This window comes from Equus caballus, chromosome 3, assembly GCF_041296265.1.
Source record: "Equus caballus isolate H_3958 breed thoroughbred chromosome 3, TB-T2T, whole genome shotgun sequence".
Lineage (NCBI taxonomy): Eukaryota > Metazoa > Chordata > Mammalia > Perissodactyla > Equidae > Equus > Equus caballus.
In genome coordinates, this window is record NC_091686.1 from 83020108 (window position 1) to 83042709 (window position 22602).

At 35.0% G+C, this 22602-nt stretch overlaps 1 protein-coding gene across 50 annotated transcripts in view; it reads left to right on the plus strand.

Moving 5' to 3' along the window:
• Positions 1-22602, plus strand: part of CLOCK (clock circadian regulator) — a 124047-nt gene that overhangs the window by 5385 nt on the left and 96060 nt on the right. For 11 of the 50 annotated variants that reach the window (XM_014738510.3, XM_005608766.4, XM_070261676.1 and 8 more), the window contains exon 3: positions 21765-21851. The exons of 4 other annotated variants lie outside the window; for them this stretch is intronic. The gene's annotated coding sequence lies outside the window, so the exon portion shown is untranslated. 50 annotated transcript variants of the gene reach the window in all.

The following is a 22602-nucleotide window of genomic DNA, read 5'->3' on the forward strand; positions in this document are numbered from 1 at the left end:
TTTTGTATTTTTAAAAAACCCTGCAAAGGGGAGTGCTACCAATGAGGGATAAACCATATGTCTAGCTAAGAACTTATCATTTGTATTAAAATATAGATTTAGTGTAAATAGTTGCGTTTCTTTCTTAATCTCTTTCCCCTCAGTTGTAAAAATAGAGCATCCCTAATGTAGCAAATTTGGGAAACACGAAGAAAAGCGTGAATTAAAATTTTAAAATATCACTGGAAATCTCCATCACCAGGAGATGCGATTGTTAACCTTCTGGCGTGTCTTCTTCCTGCATTTTGTTTAGCCATTATATATGTGCATGTCCACTTATAGCCTCGTGATGTTTACAGATGGGCTCATAATGCATCCACTGTAGTGCAACTGTTCACTTAACAGTGAATCTTGAACATTTTTATGTCAGTATTTTTCTATAACATTATTTTTAATAGCGATGTAGTATTCTTATCTATGTTTGTGTGGTTTACCTAGTGGTCTTTTTCTGTTGGACACTTAAGTTTTCAATTTTTAAAATAATAAATAATGGTGTCACTTTTAGAAATGGCAGCATTAGTAAGCAGGTAGAGTTGTTACTTGAAAAAAATTTCAATAGAGTAGTCTCAGTATCAAGTAGAATGATACTGAGTTTGTGTTAATATCCAGATTAAACAAATTTTGTGCTTTATGTTGAAAAAATGTGCTATAAGTGTATAATAAATTATGTAATAATGGTCCATAATAAAGTGAATCCAAATTTTTATAATGACATATTTTTTAAAAATATGTTTTACTTTGAAGGTATTTAACAACCTTTGCATTTCCCGAGCATAAATCATTTGGATGGCAATGCTTTTGAACTAGCCTTCTAAGTAGGGTGGGAATCTATGAAGCAGTCCACACAAACATTTAAAACTTGAGCTATAACATTTTTATTTTTACAGTGGATTAAGTTCAACAGAGTTTTTTTGATTGCTCCAAACCACGTCCTTAAAAGGAAAGTCTAGATGTCAAGAAGGAATCCTTTATCACACAAAGAATTGCGTTCGCTTCATCTAGGGTTTCTGTGACATTGTATTCAACTCCTAGATATCTGTATCCTCCAGTTTAAACTGGGGAGAAAAACTGTTATGTCAAACTGTTTTCAAGAGAAAATAGATATGATCTTTATGGTTTAATACAGTGGTTTTAATGTGTCTTCTGTTGTCTGTTTTTGGAAGTTACACATTTTCTCAGGTTTTTATGAATACCACTTTTGATAGTGACTGTCTTTTATTTATTTCTCTTTTGTCATGAAAATAGGAAGTTTTTTTTTTTTTAAGATTTTATTTTTTTCCTTTTTTTCTCCCCAAAGCCCCCCGGTACATAGTTGTATATTCTTCGTTGTGGGTCCTTCTAGTTGTGGCATGTGGGACGCTGCCTCAGCGTGGTTTGATGAGCAGTGCCATGTCTGCGCCCAGGATTCGAACCAATGAAACACCGGGCCGCCTGCAGCAGAGCGTGCAAGCTTAACCACTCGGCCACAGGGCCAGCCCCCAAAATAGGAAGTTTTTACATGGTTGTTATTTCTTCTATTTAATTATTCTCAGTGACATGACAGATTCTTAAAATATCTGGTTTTATTCTAATAAAGCTTCTTGTTATTTGTTGACTGAAGCTTAATAGCAAAGACAGCAAACTACTTTAACAAGGTTTCAGTTCTAAGTATAGCATGGTGTAGCGATTAAGAGTGCAGGGCTCTATAGCTAGCCTGCTTGGCATTCAAATCCTGACAATTGCTAGCTGGTTGTATCACCTTGGACAAGCGTTACTTCAATTTCTCACTGTAAAATGAGGATAGTACTAGTTCATAATATTATGTAAGGATTAAATGAGACAATAAATACAAATTACTTAGAACAATGACTGTCACATAGTTAAGTGTTCAATAAATGGTAGATGTTATTATTCCTGTTGTTTTGTTACTTTCGTAGTGTGTACCAAACATGGCTCATCTTTTTTTTTGGTGGGTGGCGGTGCTCCCAAATTAAATATATTTAAGTCAGTTGCTTAGAGTTTTGTATTTGCATAGAGAGTTTGAGAGTATTTGGCTTTTTAATGTGACTTAGAATAACAAAAATAGTACTAGAACATGTTTCCAAGATGCATGGTATTGTATGTCTCTTTGAAATCCCTTTGCCATGTAAAGTTTTGATTCATGAAACTGATGAGTGGTTTCTTCTTGTTGAAATTTAAATTTTTGTTGAAACAATTTTAGAAGAAATTATTTAGGAAAAAATCCACAAATTAAAATGAAAAATGTTGACTTAAATTTTATTTTACAACTTTAGCTTATCATATACTTCAATGAAATTTCACAGATTTTTTTATTAGAAGCAAGAAGGGAAATGAGAGAACCGTTAGTTATTGGAAAAAGCTATTTCTCTTTGCAACTCTTACCTGCTACTTTTTGTCTCCATCAGAAATAGTGATGATATAATGTATTTGTAATTATAAAGGTGTCTTAGTTTCACCAGTAGAGTTTATTGTGTGAAATAAGTTTACATTGTTTAGCTTCCTTTTAGACTGGATCATGTTCTTATGTTTTTTGTAAGTTTGTTACTTTGTTTCATTATTAAAATTTATAATCTGATTTTTTTTATTTTGAAAATAGTTTTGTGGTTTTTATAAAAATGAGTCTTGCTCCTTAGAAAAGAGTTAAAGTACCAAAAGCACAAAGAACATCTATGATGAAAAAAATCACCTAAAATCTCAAAGATAAGCCCTTTTAATTTTTTTTTCAGCATTTGCTGAGGCATTTCTATGTGTGTGTGTGTGTGTGTACATGCATGTTACAGTTTTTTATCATGGTGTTTTTCTGGATGTCTGTGCTTGTAAATAAATACAGATTTTCCTTAATTTATCTAGTGTTAGTCTTTTACTTTGAGTATTTATTAGTTCATTTACATTTTTGCTGATAATAGTTGAGTCTAACTACCATCACCTTTGACTTCTCTGAGTTATGTGTCTTGTATTTTTTATCCCTCCTATTTTGCTTGCTTTTGTGTTAATCAAATTATTTTTATCCCATTTTTCCCGCTATTAACTTGTTGGTTATATATTCTTTCACTGTATCTTTAGTGGTTATACTAGAGATTACAACAGGCATACTTGACTTAATTAGCATAATACAAATTACTACTTTTAGCATCCTCCAAAAATGCCAGTTTCTTACACTTTAACTCTTACTCCAACCTTATTGCCTTACTATAATTCTGCATTTTATTTGTACATATTTTAAACTTGGGAAGACATTATTAATAGGGTTTTAGACAGTCTGTTTTTGTTCATATTTACCCTTTCCAGGTCTCTTCCTGCTTTTCTGTGTTTCTGTCTGGGATCATTTTCCTTGTGTGAATAGCTTCCTTTAGTATATATTTTAATACTAGCCTATCCACTAACAATGAATTTTTTCATTTTTGTTTGTCTGAAAATTCCTTAACTTCACCTTCCTTTTTGAAGAATGTTTTTTACTGGGTATGTAATTCTAAGTTGGTGGTTATTTTCTTTCTGCATTTAAAAAACGTTTCATTGTCTTCTGGCTTTTTGTTGAAGTCAGCTACCAGTCTTATTGAAGGTAATGTTATCAGCTTGTTTATAGTCTTGCTGAGAAAAATGTCTCTTTTTTTTTACCTCTTTTAAGATTTTCTCTTCTGTCTTAGTTTTTTCGCCATTTGACTATGTTTTGTTGAAGTGTGGTTTCTGTAAGTATTTTGCTTTATATTCATAGAGCTTTTTGAATCTGTAGCTTGATGCCTTTTAGTTTTGGGAAGTTCTCTGTCATTACCTCTTCAAATATTGCTTCTGCTCCTCTCTTCTTTTTGGATTCTAATGTAAATATATGATCGTATTCCATGTATCTGAAAATTTTTTTTCTTTCTGTATTTCAATTTGGATATCTTATATTGACCCAACTTCAGTACACCAGTGCCATCTTCTCTTTTGTCAAAACCAATCTGTTGTGTTCTTAATTTTACGTTGTAACTTTGAGTGCTAGAACATCCATTTAACTCTATTTTATAGATTTTTAATGGGCTCCAGTTCTCTTGAACATATTGATTATAGTTATTTAAGTGCTTGTCTATTAAATTCAATACCTCTCTCATCTATTGGTCTGCTTTTATTGTTTGTTTTTCTGTTGGTTATTGGTCATATGGTTGTGTGGTTCTGTCTCTGCATGCTTGCCAAGTTTTTCAAGGAACTTGTCCATTTCATCTAAGTTGTTAAATTTATTGGTAAAGTTGTTTATAATATTCTCCTTATCCTTTAAATATCTCTAGAATCTTTAGTGAGTCAAATATCTATATAATCTGTAGAGATTCAGTATCATTCCTGATATTGTAATTTGTGTCTTCTTTTGTTTTCCCTGATGAATCTGGCGAGAGACTTATTTTATTGAAGTTTTCAAAGAGTCAGCTTTTCATTAACCAGTTTCCTCTAGTTTTCTTGTTTTTTATTTCCTTATTTGTGCTCTGATCTGTTATTTTATTTTTTTTCTTAACTTTCTTTGGGTTTAGTTTGTTTTCTTTTTCTAGTTTCTTAGGGAAGACACAGAGGTCATTAATTTGTGACTTCTTTCCCCGGTATAGGTGTGCTATAAACTTCTAAGTACTGCTTACAAATTTTGATATGTATATATATTTTTTCATTTTCATCTAGCTCAAAAGACTTTCTGATATCCTTTTTGATGTCTTCTTTGACCCATAGATTTTTTATTTTTTTAATTTTTTAATTAAAAATTTTTTTGGTGAGGAAGATTGACCCTGAGCTAACAGCTGTTCCAATCTTCCTTTATTTTGTATATGGGACACCATCACAGCATGGCTGACAAGCAGGGTGTAGGTCCGTGCCCTGGATGTGAACCCATAAACCCTGGGCCGCTGAAGTGGAGCATGTGAACTTAACTACCACATGAAGAGGCTGGCTCTTGACCCATAGATTGTTTAGAAGTTTGTTACTTAGTTTCCAAATAATTGAGGATTTTCCAGAGATCTTTCTGTTATTTGTAAGTTAATTTCATTGTGATGAAAGACATTCTTTTTTTTTTGCTTGAAGAAGATTAGCCTTGAGCTAACATCTTTGCTAATCTTCCTCTATTTTGTATGTGGGTTGCCACCTCAGCATGGCTGACGAGGGGTGTAGGTCTGTGCCTGGGATCTGAACCCAGGTCATTGAGCAGAGTGCGCTGAACCTACCCACCTATGCCATGGGGCCAGCCCCAGAAGAACATTCTGTATATGTCTTAGATCCTTTTACATTTATTGACATTTATTTTATGGCCCAGAATATGGTCTGTCTTGGTAAATGTTCCATGTACACTTGAAAAATAATATGTATTCTGTTGGTTGTGGGGTGGAATGTTCTATAAATGTTAATTAGGTCAAGTTAGTTGATTGTTTTGTTTATGCCTTGTAATTTTTGGTTGAATGCCAGATGTTGTGAATTTAAAAGCAAAATAAAGCCAGCATTACCACGTATATTTTGCCAGATGGGGTTTACCTTTTCTTCTAGGCAGATAGAATAGGGAGCCAGTCATCTTTGTTTATATGGTTTGCTATGTTAGTGGTTTGATGATACTCTTCCTCTTTTTTCTTCTTGTTTTTATTAAAAAATTTTTGTTTTGCTGAGGAAGATTCACCCCGAGCTAACATCTTTACTGATCTTCCTCTATTTCATATGTGGGTTGCTGCAACAGTATGGTTGCCAATGAGTGGTATATATCTGTGCCCGGGAACTGAACCCAGGCTGCTGAAGCAGAGTGCACCGAACTTAACCACTCGGCCTCGGGGCCAGCCCCTATACTCTTCCTGTTATTTGTCTTATTTGTAGAGTATGGTCTTCTAGGATTTTCAATTCAAAGCCTGGTGGTCTTTGTCCTCTTAGTAGTGCCCAAGGTGGGAAATTTCACTTTACTTTTCAGAATTTTCCAGTAAACTATTTAGCCTCTTACCCTGCACAGTTTTAAAATTAAACAAATGTCCTGGGAGAGAAAGTAGGCTTGAGCTTGAGCTCCCTGTACAGTCTCCCAGTTTTGTTACTGCAGCCCTTTGTGAACACCAAAAGCTCTCTTGGCTTCTTGGTTCCTCAACATCAATTTTCTGCACGGACCAAGTCTCAGTTTTCAGCCTCCAGCCCATGCTCTTAATCAGGAAATGCCCAAAGACAGCTGCATATCATCTAAACACTCCTAAAAGATTCCCCCTTCTCTGGAATTTTAGACCTTCTTGTCCCCCATTCTTCCACATCTCTTTGCTGCCTTTAAAAATATGTTTTGTAGTTTATTTTGCTTTTCTTGTTGTTCTCAGCAAGAATATTGGCCTACTGCAAACTATTCCATCCTTCCTGGATGTGGACAATTCCCTATTATTTTTTAAAGCTGCACAGAATACTCAATTTTCATGAGCTATTTTGCGTTAAGTATTCTTCTTTTAGGTATTTGGTAGTTGGATTTTTCATTTTGACCTAGTATACTTCTTAAAAATTGGATTTATTGAGGTATAACATATATGTTAAAATTCACCCAATGTAAGTATACAGATTGAGTTTTACAGGCATATACATTCTTGTAACCACCACCACAATCAAGATAGAGAAAATTCCTGTCACCCTGAAAAATTCTTTCTTCCCCGGCAACCACTAATCTGTTTTCTGTTAACACAGTTTTGCCTTTTCTGCAATGTAATATAAAAGTAGTCATGCTGTATGTGGTATGTGGTCTTCTGGGTGTGGCTTGCACTTAGCATAATGCTTTTGATGCTCCTCTGTGTCAGTAGTTTGTCTCTTTTTATTGCTGAATTCTGTTCCATTGTGTGAGATATGACCTAGTTTATTTATAACTATCAATTGTTGGACATTTGGATTGCTTCCAGTTTTTGGCTGTTATGAACAAAACTGCTAAACATTTGTGGACATGTGTTTTCATTTTACTTGGGCAAACCTCTGGGAATAGAATTGCTGGGTTGTATGGTAATTGTATGTTTAACTTTATAAGATACTGACAAACTGTTTTCTAAAGTGGCTATACCACTTTTCATTCCTTTCAGCAATGTATGAGAGTTTCAGTTGCGCTACATTCTTGCCAACACTTGGTAGTGTCAGAGTTTTTGAATTTCAACATTCTAGCAGTTTGTAATAGTATATCTCATTGTGGTTTTAATTTGTGTTTTTCTAGTGACTAATGATATTGTGCATGTTTTCATATCCTTATTGATCATTCATGTATTTTCTTTTGTGAAGTATCTGCTCAAATCTTTTGCCCATTTGAAAAAAATGGGTTACTTATTGAGATGTAAGAGGGTTTTTTCTTTAATATGTATGTAAACAAATAATATATTCTTTATTGGATATTGGAATTATGAAAATTATCTCCTGATCTATGGCTTCTCTTTTTATTTTCTTAGTGGTGTCTTTGAAGAGAAATTTAAAATTTGATTAAATCCAGTTTATCAGTTCATTCTTTTATGCTTCAAATTTTTTGTGTTTTATCTTTGAAATATTTATCTACCTTAAAGCTTTCCTCTCATATTTTCTTATGGAAGTGTTACAGTTTTAGCTTTTGTGTTTAAGTTTATGATTCATTTCAAATTAATTTTTATATATGGTATGAAGAAATGGTTGAGATTCTTTAAAAAAATTTTTTTCCCCACATAGATATACAGTTGTTCTAGTACCATTTGTTGAAAAAAAGACTAGCCCTTGTCCACTGAATTACCTTGCCACTTTTGTCAAAATCAATTAACATATATGTGTGGGTCACTTTTTGAGCTATTTTATGTAGTGAACTGTATGTCTATCCTTAGATCAATACCTTAATGTGTTGATTATCGTAGCTTTAAATCCAGTAATGGAAGTCCTCCAATGTTGTGCTTCTTTTTCAGAATTGTTTTGGCTTTTTAAGGTTCTTTTTATTTCATATGAATTTTAAAATTAACTTGTCACTTTATATAAAAATGGCTACTGAGATTGTAGATTGATTGTATTGAATCTTAGGTCCTTTTAGAGAGAATTGACATCTTAACAATACTGTATTTTTTGATCCACAAACACAGTATACCTCTCTGTTCATGTAGGCTTATAATTTCTCTCAGTAATGCTTTTATAGTTTCTGATTATACTTTTACTAGTGAACTTTATCCTCTTCATTCAGCAAGTACTTATTGAGCATCTACTGTGTGTCAGGCACCATTCTAGTTGCTGGTGTTACAGCAGTGAACAAAGTAGGCAAAAAGCCCTTCTCTTGGGGAGCTTCATTTCCAACCGGTAGAAACCAGGGGAGAAACTAATAAGTTGAATATATGTTAGATGGTCGTTAGTACTCTGGAGAAAAATCAGGGTGTAGCGGGTTGGAGTATATGAATGTAGTGGGGTGGGTAGGGCAAGGTTTACAATTTTAAATTAGGTAGACAGAGAAGTCTTTGTTGAGAAGTCAATGTTTAAGCAGACCCTAGTCTGCTATGTACACTAATAATGAAACGATAAACATGTTCAGAAGGAAAAGGGGAAAGAATGTGGGAGCTTGAATAAATGTGCTAAGTATGCTAGTTGCCTCCTGTGTGATAACCAGGAGTGAATAGCATTTAAAATCAGCAAGTGTAGTAACAGAAACAGACCTAACAGCAGAAAGGTAAACAGTAAGGAAGATAGTGTTTTTGGTTGAAATCTAGTGATGAGAAAGAGAGGAGGAAAGATAAGCATATCTTCTCATGACTTATAGTAGAGAACTAATAGGTAACGTGAAGAAATGGAGGACTAAGTTTATTATGTATGGATGTGATTATAAAGGTGTCCACGAGTGCAATAGTAGAAAACTTACTAAAATAACAGAACCATCTGTGAAATATAAAGAGAAGATAGAGTTAAATGACACAGATGGGTGCTTTATTATTTACAGTGAAGAAATACCAGATATCTGTGTAAAAATAATAAAATTTTTTTGAAAAATTAATATTCAAAAGGCAAAAAAGACACTTGGGAGTTATTCACAAAAACCGTACTGGTAGAAGACTTCAGTGGTTCTCTCTTAGACTATTGTGTATCAAATGAACAAAAGACTAAAGCTATAGAACAGCTAAATACCGTAATTAATAAGCAAAATTTAATGGATAAACTGAATTCTACCTTGAAGATAGAGGCTATACCTTCTTTCCAAAAGCTATAAAACATATACAAAATTTGATTCTAATACTACATCATAAAGAAAACTTTAATACGTTCCAAAAGTGGGAATAATATAGAGTTGCCCATGTAATATGGTAGCCACTAGCCACATCTAGCAGTTTAATTAAAGTTAAATGAAATTCAGTTTCTCAGTGTCATATGCCACATATCATGTGCTCAATAGGATAGATTGCCTTTGGAATGAGGAGAAAAGAGACCAGATTGAAGTATCGGTGAACTAAATCTTCCTCTTTCATAGCAAGAGGTCAATAGACAAAATTTGAAGTCAATCAAGAGATAAAGACGGACACATATTATGTGTAATTATGGAGAGAAATAGAAAAACCACAAACAAATAGATGAAAGTGATGGCTTCTAGAAAGCGGGATTGCAGGTAGGGACACTTGGGCAGCCTGCCTTTTTATTTTAAGCCTTTTCATACTATTTGGGGTTTTTTTTGTTTTTTGTTTTCTTTTGAGGAAGATTAGCCCTGAGCTAACATCCGCCGCCAGTCCTCCTCTCTCTGCTGAGGAAGACTGGCCCTGAGCTAAGATCTGTGCTCATCTTCCTCTACCTTATATGTGGGACACCTGGCACAGCATGGCTTGATAAGTGGTGCATATGTCCGCACCTGGGATCTGAACCGGCTAACCCCAGGTCGCTGAGGTGGAGCATGCGAACTTAACCGCTGCACCTCCGTGCCAGCCCCTACTATTTGTTTTTTTAAAACTGTGTGTGTGTATTACACCAATGATATGTAAGTTTTAAGAAACTGATAGGATAAAGCAGCCTAGAAACTGTCCTTGCACAATAGTTTCTTATGCAATAAATGATAAGTGTAATTTCATGCCTTTGTATAAACTGAAAAACACTCAAGTTCTCTTTAGATTATTTTATTACAATTAATTTATACTGAAAGTGTTAAAAAAAATTTTTCAGGCACCAGTAGCCAAGTCTTCTCTTTCATTTGTAAGTGAGGATAGCAAATATTTCTGTGATGTTGGGCATATGTTACTTATCTTTAATTGACAAAATATTTAATTTTGGGGGCTAGCCCGGTGGCATAGTAGTTATGTTTGCTCACTCTGCTTTGGCGCCCCGGGATCACGGATTTGAATCCCAGGTGTGGACCTGCACACGGCTTATCAAGCCATGCTGTGGCAGGCATGCCACATGTATACTGGAGGAAGATGGGCACAGATCTTAGCTCAGGGCCAATCTTTCTCAGCAAAAAGAGGAGGGTTGGTGGCAGATGTTAGCTCAAGGCTAATCTTCCTCAAAAGAAAAATGAAAACAAAACAACAAAAAAATATGGGAGGGAGAAGTAAGAGTAGAGTTTTTGTATGTGGTTGAAATTGTTAGCTTAAAGCAGACTCTTCTGCTTATAAGATAGTTTATGTAAGCCTCATGGTAACCACAAAGCAAAACCTGCAGTAGATTTACAAAAGATAAAAGAGAAGGGAATGAAAGCATACCACTATAGAAAATCATCAATTCACAAAGAAAGACAGCAAAAGAGGAAGAGAGCAAAAGGGAAGAGAACAAAACATCCAGAAAACAAAAAAGATGGCATTAGTACTTACCTATCTGTAATTACTTTAAATGTAAATGGATGAAATTTTCCAATAGAAAATGGCCGACTGGATTAAAAAACAAGATCCAACTTTATGCTGCCTACAAGAGACTCGCTTCACCTTTAAGAATGTAGGCTCAAAGTGAAAAGATGGAAAAAGATATTCTATGCAAATGGAAACCAAGGAGAGTAGGAGTAGCTATACTACATCAGACAAAATAGACTTTAGGTCAAAAACTGTAATGAGACAAAGAAGGTCTTTATATAATGAACAAGAGGTGGTTCAAGAGGATATAATGATTGTAAATATATATGCACCCAACATTGGAGCACCTAAATATATTAAGCAAATATTAACAAATCTTAAGGAAGAAATAGACAGCAATACAATAATAGTTGAGGACTTTGAACAGTACCCCACTTTCAACAATTGGTAGATCAACTAGATATAGTCAATAAGGAAACACTGGACATGACATACCTTAGACCAAATTAACTTAACAGATGTATACAGAACATTCCATCCAACAGCAGCAGAATACACATTCTTCTCCAGGACACGTGGAATACTCTCCAGGATAGATCATATCTTAGGTCACAAAACAAGCCTTACATTTAGAGGATTCTAAATCTTACAATTAGGAGATTGGTACCGTATCGAGTATCTTTTCCAACCACAATAGTATGAAACTAGAAATAACAGGAGGAAAACTGGAAAATTCACAGATGTGTGGAAATTAAATACACTCTTGAACAATGAGTGGTTTAAAGAAGAAAGCAAAAAGGAAATCAAATCAAATAGGATGCAGCAAAAGCAGTTTTAAGAGGAAAGTTTTTAGCAGAAAACACCTAGATTAAGAAAAAAAACTACAAATAAACACTTTAAGGAAGTAGAAAAAGAACATAGTAAGCCTCAAGTTAGCAGAAGGAAGGAAATAACAAAGATTGGAGCGGAAATACATGAAATAGAGACCAAGGAAACAATATAAAAGATCAGTGAAATAGCTGGTTTTTTGAAAAGATAAAATTGGCAGACCTTTAGCTACACTAAGGAAAAAAAAGACTCAGATAAAATCAGAAATGAGATAGGAAACATTACACCTGATAGAACAGAAATATGAAGGATCGTAAGAGAGTACTGTAAAAAATTATATGCCAGGAAATTGGTCAACCTAGAAGAAATGGATAAATTCTTAGAAACATGTATACAGCCTACCAAGGCTGCATCATGAAGAAATAGAAAATTCAAACAGATGAATAATGGGTAAGGAGATTGAAAATAGTAATCAGAAACCTCCCAACAAAGAAAAACCCAGGACCAGATGGTTTCACTGGTGAATTCTACCAAACATTTAAAGAATAATTAACACTAATCTTTATCAAACTCTTCCAAAAAATTGAAGAGGAAGGAACATGCTCAAACTCATTTTACGAGACCAGCATTACCCTGATACCAAAGCCAGGTTAGGATACTACAAGAAAACTACAGCCTAATATTCCTGATGAATATAGATACAAAAATTCTCAACAAAATACAGGCAAATTGAATTCAACAGCACATTGAAAGAATCATACACCATGACCAAGTGGGATTTATCTTTGGGGTGCAAGGATGGTTCAATACACAAGTCAGTAAATGGGATACACCACATTAATAGAATGAAAGATAAAAATCATATGATCATTATTGAATAGATGCAGAAAAAGTATTTGGTTAAATACTTTTCCAAAGGTTAAAACCTATATTATTATACCTAGTTCTTTTATTAGTGTCTTAGCAACTATAAATAAAATATTTAAATTTCTTTGGTGTTATATTTTTACATCCCTGCTGTGTGAGATAAGGATGCTAAGACCTTTATCCATTTCTCCATTCTTGTCTCTTCTATGTCTTTACTTCCATTCCTACCTTTTCTTTTGTATTTGACCAGGTTGATAACATAACATTTACATTCTGTTCTGTAATGAGAATTAAGACATTCAGCCTTGTCAGTAGGTTGGTTCTAAAAGCTGAACATGATAAACTGCAGTTAATCGTTGAGTTAGGATTATTTTCTTCTCAGCAGGTTGAAAGTCATGATGCTAATGGAACCCAAAGAATAAAATATTTAACATCAAGGTAAGGTTGCTTATGTTTACTTACAGTTAATAAGTTTTTCAGTATCATGCCACTAGTTTGCTTCATATTCTGACTAGTTTGCTTTATATTGTTCATCTTCCTCCACTACAGGCTGTAATTACCATTTTTTTCCTTGATAGAGAAAAAGGTACCTTCACATATCCTCAAATATTTCCTGCTTGAGTCATAATATCTAGTATTTGTTGGATGGAATCCTTTGTTTTCCTGGAGACATCCCTCTTAGAGCCCTCCTACTTCCTGCGTCAGTCTTGATTTGGAAGCGTGCTCTATATCTTTCATTCTGAGTTATGCCTTCACTGCATTTCTGGGCTAGATTTACTATTTTTTAGATCCCACATCTTCCTCTCATGACATTCTCCCTCTTTTGCTGGAATATATTTTAAATTAACTTCGGTGTACAGGGTACTTAAGATGTAAGTGTTCTAAATTCTTACATGTCTGAAAATAGGTTTGGCTTTGCTCATAATTGCTTGATAGTTTGGGTGTAGAAATTTAGATTCAAATTAATTTCCCCTTAGTACTTTCATGTTTTGCTCTTTTCTGTTTGCATAAAGATGGTAAGAAATGTGATGTTACTCTGAGTCTTGATACTTTCTAAATGACACTTTCCCTCTCTCCTTGGAAGCTCTGGTATTTTTATCTTTGTAGTTCTAGAATTTTATATTTACGTGTGTTAAGTTTGAGTTGTTTTTGTCATTCTGTCTGAAGTCAGTAGGCAATTTTGGTTGAAATGTAATGTCTTCCTTCAGGTGTAGGAAATGTTCTTCTATTATTTCTTTGGTAATACTTCCTGGTTTTCTGTGTTCTCCCATTTTGGAATGCTCGCTACCAGAATATTGGCTTTCTGGATTGATTCTTATGTCTTTTATTTCTTCTCTCATGTTTTTCTTCTCTGCCTTTTTATTCTGTGTTCTGATAGATTTCTTGAACAGTATGTTCCTGCCTTTTCTTAATGTCTGTAAGCACATGATTAATATTCCAGTCGCTTTGCTTATTTTCTGCTTGTATCATTTCAAAAGGTAACATGGTGTAATAGCTTGTATGATGGAACCAGACTGCTGGACTGTGTGGGTTTAGATCCCAGCTTCACCACTTAATGTGACCTGGGGCAGGTTATTTAGCTTCTCTCTGCTCAGTTTCTAATCTACAAGATGAAGATAATAACTAGTTTGTGGATAGAGGAGTTTGTATTTATAAAGCATTTATAATAGTTCTTGGTGTAATAAAATCAATATTACTGTTACATATATGGCATCCTGTTTTTGTTTTATTGAATGCAGTTTCTTCAGGATTGTCTTGAGGATATTTTGTTTTGTTTTTGAGTTTTCTTCTGTGCCCTGAACAACCTATGATTCTTCTGAAGTTAGTTAATCTGCTTATTTATCTTGGTCATTTTTAGCTGCTGTTTTTTCTAGTATGTCTGGTGATCGTTACCATTGCTTCATGTTTATTTCTGAAGGACTATCTTGATTATTTTAGGTATTGGCTGTGGGTTTCCTTTCTTGTTGTATAGGTAGATTTGTTTTCTAGTTGCCATCTCAATGAAAAGACTAGTTGGTAACTCTTTGTACCTAGCTGAAGCATCTTGTGTGCTGGCAAGTTTAGGCTTAGAGCAAAAGAGCAGGGAACCTGTTGTTAGTCTCAAGGAGCTTTCCAATTGTCTTGTTGACTTGGGCTATATGGATACTAACATTCAAGCCAGAAGACCTGGTTTCTTTCTGAGCAGTTTGTTAGATTTCTTTAGAAAAGAATATTGCAGTTTTGAGCCTAGGGGTGACACTGGGCTTTGCTTAGACAGGGAAGAGTTGTGGAGAAAAGAAAGGTGAAGCTTTTTTGTAGGTCGCCTGTTTTCAGCCTCTTTACTTGCTAACTTGGAGCCTAGACTCTTGGGACCATTGGCTCAGACCTTCACTGTAGTCCCTTTGTGTGTAAATTTTGGGCTGTGATTTCTTTAGTTCTGTTTAACCTATTAATACATTTAGATCTGCTTTCTGTTCTTCAGAAATCTACTGTGGCGTTTCATGTCTTCATAACTTTCTTCTCCATTTTTTTCATTGTTTTATAGATTTATTTCTTTTTGTACTTCTGTATTGTCTTACCAGTAGGCTTTGCAAAGGGAGGCGAGGCAAATATAGTGTTGTCATCTTCTCTTTCTCTCTCCAAGTTTTCTTTAAAAAAAAAAGGAGTGAAAGAAATTGTTATTTCACTCTAAATACTTTTATGTTTCTTTAAAAAGTAAGGATGTTTTCTTACATAACGTCACCGTCATTACCACATGTAACCAAATTAACGGTAATTCTTAATATCATATAATGCCTAGTCCATATTCAGATTTTTCCAGTTGTTCCAAAAATGCCTTTTTGTTGTTGATTTGTTTGAATCAGGATTCAAATGAGGTACATACATCCCAATTGATTATGTTTCTTGAGCCTTTTTTTTGTTTTTTTGAGGAAGATTAGCCCTGAGCTAACATCTGGTGCCAATCCTCCTCTTTTTGCTGAGGAAGACTGGCCCTGAGCTAACATCTGTACCCATCTTCCTCTGCTTCGTATGTGGGATGCCCACCACAGCATGGCTTGCCAAGCGGTGCCATGTCTGCACCCGGGATCTGAACCGGCAAACCCTGGGCTGCCGAAGCGGAATGTGCACACTTAACCGCTGCGCCACCTTGCCGGCCCCTCGAATCTTTTTTTTAAGAGTACAATTTGTTTGGAAGAGGAGTGGCATCAGTTTGTAGATCACTTCTGATAGAAAATGTTTGAGCAAGCTATGTGTTAATGTAGTTCTGCTCTAATTTCTTAAGAAAGCAAAGTCTTCCCCAAATAGCACACGCTTTTGTCTTAATGGAATATTATAAATCTATGCACCAGGATACAGTGTGGAATAAAGAACTTCCGTCTACCTGTCACCAGTTTTAATAACTGTTAACTCAGGATCTGTCGTCTTTCATTTATACCCTCACACATTTACGTTCTCCTAATATTATTTTGAAGCATATTCCACATATCATTCATATGTAAATATTTTAAGGTATATTTCTAAAACTAAAAGCTCTGAGTCTTTAAAATTTAGAACAGTTGATAAACTTTCTCCCTTTCCCTTTTTGCCCTCCATATTGAAGGAACTGGGTCACTTGTTCTATAGAATGTTTGACATTGTGGATTTGTCTGATTACTTCCTCCTGTTTAAGATCTTTTCACTCCTTGGGTGTGACATTGCTCCTGTTAAGAGTGTATGATCTAAAGGTTTGATCGATTCCAGTTTGATTCTTTTTTAACAAGAATATTTTATAAGTAGTACTATGTACCACGTATTTCATTATATCAGAAGGTACATAATATCTGGTTGTCTCACTTTTGGAGATGCTAAGATTGATCACTGTATTCAGTTGGTGACAGTATGACCCATTGTGAAATTTACTATCGCTTTTTCTCCTAATGGTTTTATTTTATTTATTTATTTTTATTTGAGGAAGATTAGCTCTGAGCTAACATCTGCCACCAAGCCTCCTCTTTTTGCTGAGGAAGACTGGCTCTGAGCTAACATCCGTGCCCATCTTCCTCCACTTTATATGTAGGATGTCTATTACAGCATGGCTTGCCAAGCAGTGCCATGTCTGCACCTGGGATCTGAACTGGCAAACCCTGGGCCGCTGAAGCGGAACGTGCAAACTTAACTGCTGTGCCACCAGCCTGGCCCCTCTGCTAATGGTTTTAAAATCCATCGATGATGTTGCCCATCTATTTATGTCATTTCTTTTGTTCTTATTAGCTGAAATTCTTTGGAGGACTAGCCCTCACTAATTAGGTCTCTTTGGCTACCTTGAAATACAGTTTGACAGGACAGGCAAGAAAAATGCTTTATTAGTTCCCTTTTACTTAATAATTTTTGATTAACCCTTAGTGTACCATCAGTGTCCATTGGATTTATTTAGTTATATATATATATATATATATATATTTGTAACATTTCTAACTATCTTTAGGGACTAGTAATTCATGATTGTTTTTCTTTCTTCGAGGTCTTCCAAAGAACAAAAGCAAAACTTACTGCTTTTAAATCGAATGAAACTTATCCTATCTTTCATGTCTTTGTTTGCCTTTAAGCATTGTGCTGTTTCATCATGCTAAGGTTTATTTCATCATGACTCATCAGTTGTTTCCATCTCTCCTAAAAAGATGATATGAAAATACAAGAATGATGGAATCACGTAGAAAGGTGATAGAATGTGGAAAAATATTGTCACTGTTGCATCATGGTTTTTTTAGTTTTTATTTTAATTTTTTTGTATTGCAGTTATTGCATCATATTTCAAGAAGTTATAAAAGAAGCCTGGAGACCCTATTTTTGTAGGCTGCTTTTAGTTTTCATTGAATGCAGTTGAGACTTCAGATTTTTTCATTTCAGTCCATAATGACAAAGAGGAAAAAAATGACAGATGTTAAAGAGATGTTTCACATCTCTTTAACAAGTCAGTAAATGAATACAAAGGGAAAAATAGTACTCCAGGTCCAAACCAGCATTGTTTAGTAGGCATATAATGTGAATCACAAATGTAAACCACATATATAATTTTAAATTTACTTTAAAAAGTAAGTGAAGAAAATAGTGTCATTGAGGAAAACAAGAAATATTTAGAATTCCTTTTAGGAGCTAACACCCTGTGGGACAAACTTTGCTCCATCTCTTCTGTCTCTTTTTTGGCACTGGTTGGATAAATACCCTCCCTTCCTCTTCTCCCCTGCATTCACCCCAAATAGGCTGTGTTTTCTTGTGGCTCTTTGTAGCTTGGTAATGTACTAGCTTGTGTTTGCTTTGTCTCTTTATATGCCTTGCTTCCCTTTCACTTCTTCACTCTGGCATTGAACTCTTCCTTCCCAAACTGTCAACTTGTCCTTTTGCCTCAGACTGCCTTTTCGAGCTGAAACAATGGCTTCTAGACTTCTTTGACCACGACCTATAGTAAGAAATATATTTTATGTTGTGACCCAGTACACACATACGCGCTCATAAACACATATCTAAAACAACAGCTTTGGGAAGCACCCTTATCATTACTAGGCGTCTTGTACTCTGAATTTTTCTTTTTCCTCTCCAGTTTCATTTTAAAAATGCTGGTTATAACCCACTATATTGCTTGGCCAAAGAGTAAGAACATTTGTAATTGTGTTAGGATATTGGTATTTTGTTTTCTATAAGTTTGTACCAATCTGTATTCCCCCCCAGCAATGTATGAGAGTAATGTCAAAGCTGATATTATAAGTGCTTTGAAAATTCTGTTCCTAGAGCTTGTGACTCATAGTGTCCTCAAACTTCAGCAACACCTGTCCTGCCTTGGGAACAGAGTATCTGTGCTTTAACTCAACTCCTTTTATGGTAGTATCTGGAGAGGGAGAAAGAAGCCTGTGGGTTAGTTGAACATTTGTGGGACTCCATCTTGATTTGTCTATAATGTTTTGGTTATATCTCTTTGAAGAGCTTTTTTTGTGGTTGCTTTAAGTATTATGTTATGTATACATAACTCTTTACAGTCTACTGATTGTCAAGTCCCTGTACTCAACCTCTCATTTCTAATATAATTGCCTTTTATATTTTCTCTATATACATTTAGAACCGTATCACATGGTGTTATTTTTGCTTAGACTATCAAAAATGATATAGGAGACTTAAGAAGAGAAGAGAAGTCTGTTGTGTTTACCCATATTCTGTCTCCATTCTTCCTGATTTTCTAGTGTTCCTTCTTTTATCATTTCCTTTTTGTTTGAAGAATTTCCTATAGCCATTCTTTTAGGGTAGGTCTCCTGGTGACAAATCTCTTAGTTTTCCTTCATCTGCAGATGTTTTAATTTCCCTCTTTCCTAAAGGATATTTTGTCTGTATATGGGATTCTGGGTTGGCAGTTCTCTCAGCACCTGAAAAATGCTTCTAGGCATCAAAAATATGAATATGAATTGACATTTAAAATGTTTATTAGCTGTGACCATAGTGTTCTAAGTGTTAAAGAAAAAATTTTCTTCTAAATTATAATTACTGAGTACGACATAAATATATTATTGATTTCATTTATTAAATGATTATAAACGTAAAGGCATCTCTTCACAGGGGACTGCTCTTTTCATGGAATTATGTACCCATGGATGAATATTATTTACGTTAGAATGAGACTGATTTCAGTGGAAATTAATAGTAAAAAGGAAAGCTATTGGGTCATTAGTAATTGTGAGATTTACAAATGATTTATTGATAATTTTTGTTAGGCCTATCATTTATAGTAGAATTTATAGTATATTCCTGTTAAATTAATCTATATCTAATAAGTCCATGTAGGAATGAAACGCTGAGCAGAAAATGGATATGGGACAGCATGAAGACTTGTCCAGGTTAACAAATACATAGATATATAGATTTACTGTATCCAGTAATTTTTTGACAAAAGTTAATAAAAATGTTTCTCAATAAATGTTCAAGAAAGTATAAAACCTTAACTTTGGTGTATGTTACTTTTACTTGAAGATATGACATTGATTTGACATAACTAAGGGCTGTTTTCAGCTCCTTGAAATCATGCAAAATATCTTCAGGTTACAGACACACAGTTGATTGATAGAATGTACTAATTTCTTTCTCATTTCTCAGAGAATAATGAAAGTACAGATCTTGAATTCTAAATAATTCTAGATAAATTATGTAAGGAGTCTGGCCATGAGCCTTTTGCCTGGAGGAACTAAGATGTAGCTATCTTCAATATTTATTGTCACTGTTGTCATTGGATTCTGTCTCAGGTGAGCTTTTAATGTCAGGTATTGTCCTTAACAGAAGTGTTTGGGACAGAGAGAGACAAGATCACCTTGGATATATGGTGCCTCCATTAAGGGATACTCCCCTGATATCAGTATATCAAATTATTCCTTTGATTGGTGTTTTGGATGTTTCTGCAACTCAGGGAAATACATTGTAGTGAGACGTTAGATGTGTGAGATATATATCCTTCTCTTACAAACTGGAAGAAGGAAGATTATAAAGTAGAGTGTAGGAAAGGAGAAACTAGCATGGTGTCTGACCTTGTTATTAATTCAACTAACTGGTTGGTAACTACGGAAATTAAGAATCTGGAAATTGATTCTCTTAAAACCATCTCGTCCTCAGTGTGAAGACTGCTGGATTAATTTTTCATCACTAGATTATAGTTTTGAATCTTTTGCTGTATAATATTCATCTATTTTTTATTTTCACAACTGTTTTAATTCCTTAAGGACCTTCATCATTCTGCCGTGAGTACTGCTACTTCTCTGTGCTCTCTTTGAGCAAGGATTCTTTTCCCTTCTTCTTGCATATGCTCCTCAGTGGAGCAGTTTTTTTATTCTCCCTCTTCCTCCTTTAACATGAATATTTTTTATTCACAATCCACTCCCTGCTGAGGTTTTGATTTTATTCTGTTGCCTCAGATTTTGTGTGGTTGTTGGTTCTTCATTCATTTGAAAAACTTAGGCTATGTCTCAAAAATATAATTGCCAGGGGGTATCAATCTTCATTATATTTCCGTGACTAAAACTCCATGAGGGCAGAAATCTAGTGTGTTTTCCTCACCATTGGATATGTAGAACCTATCCTAGTGAGTGAATGAATGAGCAAGGAACAGAATTTTCCCAACTCTTTCCTTAATAGAACTGCTAGTTAAAAAAGAAATAACCAAATTAATGTTGTAAAGTCTTTTTTTGTTAATTGATATTTAAAATAGTACCTTTCTGGTAGAATGGTAATTAAAATTCTTTTAATATTGTGGTAAGAAGTATTGTTAACATTTCTGATCATTTATATTTTAATTGTTAATAAAAATTAATGGCCATGATTGGACTGTTTCATAAAATCATATTGGAAATATAGGGTAATAAAAGCCCCTACCTTGTAAGGATGTTGTGAGGATTGAATTAGTTAATACATGTAAAGCATTTAAAACAAGGCTTCATATATACTCAAGTGCTTGGTAACTATTAATTGGTAATTGAGAATGGTGCTGAGACTGACTTCTTCCCCATCATTCTGCAGGAGGGCCCCTGATGGTAAGTTATCAGTTTATCTATCCATAAGGAAGCTGGCTATTGGCACAGGGCAGTCTTCCACTCAGGTCCTTGCCGAAGCCCCCTGAAAGGATCATCCTCCACAGGGACTTTGCCTCAGGTTCTTTCCCAAGGGTCCTCCTCTCAGACCTTTGAGAGCAGGGGGCTGGGAAGAGCTTCAGAATGGGTGATATGTTGCAGTCAGGTGATGAGGGTTTAAAATGAACTCTGCCTTTTAGGCCTCTGTGACTCAGGGCAAGTTGCTTCACCTCTCACTTTCCTCCCTTGCCCATCTCATCTCAGAGAATGATCTTCTCATCCCTTTTCTTACTGTGAGCAGCTACACTGGGCTTCTTTTACTTCCACAAAATGCCATATTCTCTCCTACATCTGGCCCTTTGAACATGCTCTTCCCTTTGGATGAAACATATTCTTTCTCTTCCCTCCCCCTTTGCTTTATTTTGCCAGATCCTGCTCATGCTTGCATTAAATGCCTCTCCCTTAGAAGGCCTTTCCTAACCAGTTCCCACCAGACTGGTTTGTATCTCTGCCATGCTTTCCTTTTACACCATCGTGATTCTTAAAGCCTTTCTTCCCATTTGGAGTTGCCTTACATGCTGAGCTCCCAGAGGGGTTGATGGAATCTGACATGTTCTTTGCTGCATCCCCAATTCCTGGCACATAGGAGGCCACATTAATGATGTATAGATGGATGGGAAAAAAATGTTGGAGATATTGTTACTTAGAATTTGGTTAACATTATTTCTACAGCTGCCCTTGTTTTACAGAATTTTTGTTTTGTTTTTTTCTTGTAAAGCTGCCGAAACGTAGAAGCTGATTCTGTCACAATGTCAGATGCCTTTGGAAAATTCTACATTCCTCTTAGATGAATCTTTAGAACTTGGTGAGTTTCACTAGATACCTTCAGTCTTCATTTTGAGCTCAGAGGTATGCCACCTTTTTTCTTCCTTTTTTGCATAATTAACAAGTACGGTGAGGTTTGGAATCTCCTGGCAAGGAGCATGGGACCAAGTATTATAAAAAGATTTAGGGCATGATCTCCTACCTTCCTCGATAGCTTTTGTTTATCTTTAGAATTTTCATTCTTATGAGGAGTGAAAAGATATTCATTGGTAAGACAATTGATATCCAGATGTAAAGTATTTTCTTTTCAGCAACTCATGAAGTTTTTCAAAGTTACTGCACAGAAGTAAGAATTATACTTGTTTTTTTTCTGAGATAAAGGAAGATGATTTTCAAGTGACTGAAAGTAGAATAGGAATTGTTTATTTCCTGTCAGATTTTAGCTTTAAAGATAATCAGTTGAATGAGGTAGAGAAGGGCCAGTCACCTACTGCAGCTCCACCTTACAAGCAAGTCTCTCCATCAGGGGTCTGCGCACTACCAAATCCAGCCTACTGCCCGTTTTTCTATGACCCGTGAACTAAGAATAGTGTGTATATTTTTAAATGGTTGGGGGAAAAATCTCAAAAGAATACTATTTTGTGACATGTGAAAATTATGTGAAATTCAAAATCAGCATCTATAAATAAAGCTTTATTGGAACACAGCCACTCTTATTTTTTACATATTGTGTATAGCTATTTTCAAGCTATTGTAGTGGAGTTAAGTAGTTGCGTCAGAGACCTTAGGGC